The sequence below is a fragment of the Nelumbo nucifera genome, chromosome 7 (assembly GCF_055504915.1).
Source record: "Nelumbo nucifera cultivar China Antique chromosome 7, China Antique-T2T, whole genome shotgun sequence".
In the NCBI taxonomy this organism is placed as follows: domain Eukaryota; kingdom Viridiplantae; phylum Streptophyta; class Magnoliopsida; order Proteales; family Nelumbonaceae; genus Nelumbo; species Nelumbo nucifera.
This window is the reverse complement of record NC_142655.1, coordinates 52105654-52113082: the sequence shown is the minus strand read 5'-3', so window position 1 is coordinate 52113082 and position 7429 is coordinate 52105654. Positions and strand designations below refer to the sequence as shown.

At 36.2% G+C, this 7429-nt stretch overlaps 1 long non-coding RNA gene across 1 annotated transcript; it reads right to left on the bottom strand.

The window, feature by feature from the left end:
- Positions 1-1036: 1036 nt before the first annotated feature.
- On the bottom strand, positions 1037-2457 carry LOC148790497 (uncharacterized). Its single transcript, XR_016078883.1, has 2 exons — positions 2230-2457; positions 1037-2140 (listed from the first exon to the last, which is right to left on the bottom strand). It is a non-coding gene; the product is annotated as an uncharacterized LOC148790497 (long non-coding RNA).
- Positions 2458-7429: the final 4972 nt, after the last annotated feature.

The window sequence follows — 7429 nt, the reverse complement described above, 5'->3', positions numbered from 1 at the left end:
GTACATTGTCTCTTCTAGAAAGCATGTAATTGTGAAATTTGTTGTATCAACCACACGATTGCAAACCTAATTAAATAATGGAATTATCCAATATTGCCTTGCAATGAAACAAATTATTAGACCTGGAATAAAAGACTCTGTGCTTCAAAATGTGATGAAAAAATCACCTCAAGAGACCCTCTTGAATCACAGATGCAAAAGGTGACTAAATAAGAGTTGCCTTCCACAACAAACTTCTTGAACTCAGAGTTGTAAATTCTAATAACCTTAAACCCAGAAAAATTGCTGTACACACGATAGATTATACAACTCAGTTGCCTGTTTTTGCATGTATTTCCATGAGAGCCAAGACCAGAAATCAATGTTTGATGTTTCAATACATGACATAGATATTAGATAGTACACCATGAACGAAACAATGTCCATGAAAATGCACGGCACAATGTATTCTCCCACCTTGCAAAACAGCTTTCTCATTCTTATTTTCGAAAGTGGTCATTAACAGCACACCAGTGAATGGCCAGCAGGAATCATTATATACGTGAGTAGGGTTAACAGCTGATTCCTCTGCTTCAGCTAAATCTGCCGACTCTGAAGTAAACTGCAGCTAAATCCAGTGTTGTGCTTACAATAAATGGATTACTTTTGAGTTTATCATTTTGAGTAAACTGTAGTTTACCCATTATCTTAAGCAGGAGCATTTTATGTTAACCCAAATTAGTGACAAAAAGGATAAAAAAAGGAAAGGAAGGGGGGGGGGGAGGAAGCATTTATGAGCCAGAAATAACTCGCATTGATATAATTACAATACCACCATCGTAAACCACTGAACCAAACCTAAGTAAATCTCTTTTCCTAATTATTTCCTTCTTTGGTTTTTTTTTTATTTCTCTGGACCACAAGAAGCCAGACCAATCCATAAGAAGCAAACTAGGCTGGCATCGGAAAACCATTTGAAGATTTTATATGGGTAGCTAGCAATCATATAATTAAAACAATGGACAAAACTTTCTGATTGCCTTTCAAACTCCTCATAAACAGCCAAATAAATAAAATGATTGAATTGAATCGAACCAGAAAAATCAAATTTCAAAGCTTCATACATTTGCCAAACTTATAACTTGGTCCTTAGACCATGTACAAAAAACAATAGAAGAAAAGGAAAAACTACTAATCATGTGGCCTTGGATGCATCAGGATATCAAAGTCACTGATAGTCCATTCTACAACTTGATCAGGGTTCATGAAAACCTCTGTACCAACGCCAATAGAGTCCCAAGACCTATCTATAGGCACAGTCCCTGGATCCTGATAGAAAGGTAATGTGAATGCCAATTGTCCAGCCTTTAGCTTCCACTTCCTTGAATCACCGATCCATCCATCTCCTTGCTTCTTTGGGAATCCATATGATTCCCAAACCGGATGAGGTAGTATCTTAATAATCTCCTGTGGCATTGGATTGCTGTAAGGGTCGCATAGTTGGTATAGCTCTTGAAGGTGTTCAGCATTGCTAGGTGCACAGTAACTATGGTAAGCCTCATATGCTGATTCATACACCCCTTTCCAAAACATGAGAATCCATCTTCTGAATGTTCAAAGGGACCGACCTTCCTGCCTTTACTGGGGCACAATCCAGCATGTGTGTCTAGGTTACCATTTCTAAGAGTAATCATCCAAAACTGATAATAGTCAGAAATAAACCTCAGGTCGTTCCCATGTACCTCACACTTGGAACCAAGATACAGTTCCTTCTGAACAGCATACAAATCTGGGTCATTAAGATGAGACAAATGTTGTCCCCTGAATGAACTAGGAAAAGGCTTTCCAACACTTAATCTGTTATCGGCTTCTGTGACTCTATGCCGAACAGAGAATGTCTTAGGATGGACATCAAAGCAATCAGCTGCAGCCGGGCTCCCCATCTTAGGAGCTTCAGATCCAACCTTGTTACAGTAGTTCCATGAGTCTATGGCCAATCTAAGGTTAGAATTTCTCATACCAGGATCTCCCACAACGGAATATTCAGGTCCAGGCCACTCGTAATCATCTAATTGACCGAAGGAAACAGTGAAGGAAAAGATTGAAAGGAAGGAAAGAATAGCTAACACCATAGCCATTTTGTTTGTTGCAGACGCACGCACTGCAGATAAACAGAAGAGAAGAGAAATCAGTGTAACGGAACAGAAAATGAATAAGAAAGAGAAACAAAGGAAGGGAGAAGAGACTTACCGTAATGATTTCTCGGTGTTGAACCGGACCAAGTGTAGTGTTGATGATGCTGTGTGTATGCGAATGAGAGTGAGAGGCAGATTCTATTTACTATTTATAAAACAAGAATCCTACTTAGAGTAATAACGTGTGCTGGAATGGAACTCTGTTAACCGACTTAATTAACCGAGTAACAGATAAGATTGTGATTCAAACGACAAGAATAGGAAATAAGACAGCCGGCCAATCGAAAAGGAAGGCTAAAATGTTGGAGTTGGAATAGGATTATTAGTAGAAACGGCTGCTGGAATGGAATTCTTAACCGACTTAACTAACAGAGTAACAGATACAGAGATTATTAGTAGACAGATCGAATTCGAATTCGAATTAGATCAGCTAATATCCGAATTTGAATCCTCTTAGAAAATCCAATATCCGAATTGGATCCGATATGCAACGGATATTGAAAATTAATATCCAAATTCAAATCCAATTAAATATTCAAATATTCTATTCGAGTCGAATTTGATTAATTGATTATTTTAGATAATTAATAAATATTTTATTGACTTAAAGTATATAAATATATAAATTATTTATATAACTTAATTATTATATATAAATTATATAAAATATTTTATATATTATATATAAGAATTAAATAATCAGTCGAATTCGGATATTTATCGAATCGAATCAAGCCATATCCGAATTTGAATCCGATAAACTATTCGATAAGAATATGATACCCAAATTCGACCGATTAGATATTTGAATTATCCAAATTCGATTCGATTATGTCGATTATCAAATTCAAAATCAAATTATAGTTTGAATCTCACATTTGGAAATTTGGACCTAAGTGTTACTTTCGGTTTAAAAGAGTTTAAGCTTCGTGTTTTAAATCCTAATTCTAATGATGGCAACCACATAGTGCAACACTCATAGTGTCCTAGTCCTAATTATAGTACAATTCCTCTTTCCTACTTTCATCTAAGGATTCTATATATGGGTATTCTAGGTGAGATGTAGGTGGGTTCTAGACTCTAAGATTCCAACAAGGTTACTAGTCTTCAAACCTCCACCCATGGACAAATTGGCTTCTCTGTTTGGAGGCTAGTTTGAAGGTTTTGGTGGAGCCTTTGAAGACCAAAGTCCAGAGGCACACACCTACTATACTTCCCCTAATAGGTGGAAAGGGATTCTATCTCTATTTACGTAAGAGTGTGTGTGTGACTATGAGTATTTAGGCATGCAAGAGAAATGAATACAAGGGAAATAAAAGAATGGAAGAGTGTAGCCATATGTTCAAGTTTACAAGCAATCCTACAAGTCTCTAGGTGGCAACATTTGGGGATCTAATAGAAGTTAAGTTCTCTTGATGCATTTTTAACTAAAATGAAGAAAAGAAAAGAGCAGAACAAGGAACAAATGCAATTTATTGCTATCTAAAAACTAGGCTAATAATATTAAGTTATAGAAAAAGCAAAAATTACAAATTTTGAGAGATTATCAAAGGAAAAGATGGGGGGAAGAAAAAACCCAAAAAAGGGTGTTATGACAGAGGGTGCGATGTGATAACAGGGCGCGGGAAGGGTAGATGGGTGTAATGAGGTGCGACAAAACTAAAATACAGTGCAATGGGTATGTTCCAATGCGCGATGAGCAGCTTCTGAGTTGTGATGAGATTAAACTAACTTGCAATGAGATTGAACTGAGTTGTAATTTTGAGCTTCTGGGCTACTATAGATTAAACTTAGTTGCGATGAGGCTCTAGGTCGCAATGAAATTGAAATAAGTTGTGATGAGGTTGAACTGAGTTGCGATTTTGAGCTTCTGGGTTGCAATGAGATTAAACTGAGTTGTGATGAGATTCAACTGAGTTGTGATGAGCTTCTGGGTTAAGATGAGATTGAATTGAGTTTCAATGAGCTTCTACATTGCGATGAGATTGAACTACATTGTGATTCTGGGCTTCTAGGTTATGATAAGATTGAACTGGTATCTGCAGATCACGGGTTTTAGGTTCGAGGAGCGTCGTAGTGTTATACATGTCGAAATAAAATCTCTGATGGATGATTGTCTAAATCCGGTAATTTAGGTTTGAAATTTTGTGCGATTGGTTGTTTGATGATTTTGCTTCATGTTATGGAGTTTGGTTGGGGATCAAGTATGGTGATGTAACATAATCAAGACCATCGAAAGGGAATCATGTAGATTTAATGATGGATTTATGGGCATTTGGGCTAAAAATTGGTTTCTTAGAGTTTTGGGATTTTTTAAAGTGACTGGCGTGGTCAGTGCTAGCAAGCTATGCTAGCGTGGCCTGGCCCATGTTACACTTCTACATGAATTCAAAGTGAGAGATTGAGTTGTGGGCCATATATACTTTATAGCTTTTGTGAATAGTGATGGCAATTTTCTCCATTTCCTTGATCCCCGTGGGGATCTGCCCCGAATGGTGTGAGGGTGAGAATGGTTTTCTCCCGCGAAGATCATGATGGGGAAATTTTCATCCTCGTTAGCTGGATTGAGGCGAGGATTGGGAGAGAGCTCTCCGCCTTATGGGATCTCTGCTAATATATGTATATATGTACACATATGTACATTTATATATGTATATATCCATACATGTGTCTATATGTTAATATTTTTAAAAATAATAAGGTTGAATATGTTTGAATCTTTTCCAATATGGTTATAATTTTTAATTATTTTATTTTTAATTTTTTAAATAAAATAAAAAACAACAACAAAATGATTGACATTATAAACAATCACAGGGATTAGAGATAGGGATGGAAATTTTCCCCATCCCTAACGGGTACCCGACTTCCCCTACCCAATGGGGTCGGGGATGGAGATTGTTTTGGTGGGTTGGGGATGGGGACGGAGATAAATAGGAATCCCCAACCGGGTTCGGGGTCAGGATGGGAATTAGGGTCCCCGACCCCAATTATATATATATATATGCATATTTAAATGTTATTTATATTAAATGTATATTATTTGTATTATTTATAGTATATATATATATATCAAAACATATTTAAAACAATATCTATAATTTAAATGTTTTGTTTATTTTAAGTAAATTTATTTTTCAAAACAAATTCTATTATCTAAAAGAAGTTTGGGATTCGGGTCCCCACAAGAAACCCATCCCCATCGGGGATCAGGGATGGACGACAAATTTTATCCCTAGCAAGGATCATGAACAAGGATGGGGGTTAATTTCAGAATCAGGGGCGGGACGGGGAATATGATCCCTGCCCTGTTGCTATTCCTAAGTGGGAATCCCTATGAGATGGGGATGGGGATAACCTTATCTCTGTTAGCGGGAACGAGGATGGGCACAAGGATGGCAATTTACACGGAGATGGGGATGGGGAGAGGCTCCCCACCCAATTGCCATTCCTACTCGTGAAACATCATTATTATTGGTTACACAACTTTTATCCCATGTTGATACATGTTATAAATATATACATTCTCAAAAATTAAAAAAAACAAGCAAGATTATGAGACCCTTCATGTGAATACTTTAACTTATAATGTTAATTTCCTACGAGAAAAAAAAATGTGGATGAGGACTGGTTTGGGAGGGTAGCTTTGGTTCAACCAAACTAATTCAACTGCATATTGGCAACTCGCTTAACTGCCGAAGAAGTGAAAGAATGATAATGTTGACTAGGTGCTCTGGACAACCGATTCAAAGAGGGTGAGGTGGGAGGACAGCCCTGTCCTTCAACTGGTTGATCAACCACCAATTTGGTTCTTTTGATTTTTTCACCAAAGCATAATTTTATAATCCAACTAATGCTAAAAATAAAAGTGGATTGGCCAAACAAAAAGGTAAATGGCAATGAAACCTGTTCCAATCTTTTAGTTTTCCAAATATCTGTAATAATATCAATGAGATCACCTCTCATATATATTAATATTCTATACTTCGATTCTTTATTTAAAATATTTTGTGCATTAAATAGAGGATGTAATCAGCTTTATATTTGCGAGTTGAAAATTTTTCCTTAGGCTATTTGTTTGCAATACGAATCTGAACTAAATATAAATTTGTCTCCTAGTTTAGTTTTGTATTCCTATTTAATGTAAAATTTATACTTTTGGCTGTGTTTGGTTGCAGTGTAATTTTATTTGCACTAAAACAACTAAAACAAATGCATGGGAATGCAAATGAAAAATATGCAAATTCTTGTTTAATTTTGTTATGGGTTTTGCTTTATTCTACTTCAGGTTTTGATTTACTTCATTTATACTGCAATCAAACAAGATAAACTGAAATTTAAAACAAAAATATTTCAGAACTTACACACAAATAATTTACACTACCATAATTTTGCATTAGTGCAAATTGCAACCAAATACAGGCTTTGTCTCATTGGCAGTGCAAAAACTGATGTAAAATTCATACCACCTTCCTCTGATCTTAATTATCTTACATGAATTGAGGATCGCATCTTGCTTCCCACCTCACTGTCATGTATTTGCAGCAATGCAATTATGCAAATTCACGAGCTTCACTAAGAAAAGAATCCAATTCATTATTTATAAGATCACATAGAATCAAGATTTTAATTCTTGAGATATTTGGTGGATTATAACTAAATTAAATTGGCCTTGTCTCATAGGATGTTCAAATGTTATATAAAGCCCATCCTAGATCACACTTTTCACTGCAAATTCATCCATGGCAACTCCCAAGTTCAATGTTATGTTCTTCGTTTTCTTTGTTCTCCTAAGTCTTTCTGCGCTTTATGAGTGTAAGTCCAAGCTCTTGCATATGGTCTTTCATCTATTTCTAATCTATTTCCTTTTTTTTCTATTAGTTGAATTCTTTATCTTCAACACCATTCTTACATTACTGTTGTGTGGTGAACCGGAAACAGGTAGAAAAGATGGCAAAAGAGAGGAGGAAAATTGGAGAATGGATCCCATGGAGATTAATAAGGGTGGTATAAAGCTAAACATTCCGCCATGTATTCCAATGCAATGTAAACCTAATAACGAAAAATGCTGGTGCTGCGTAACAGATCCTCGTGGAACATGCTGGATCAACAAAAATGATTGTATCCAACTTTGCCCTCCGCCTTCACCTCAGGCTCAGCCATTTCCATGATAATTTTGCTTTTCTCATATCTTTTTGCTCATCTCTGTATCAACCCAACCTTGTCAATGCTAATAAGGTCTAAAATAATGATGG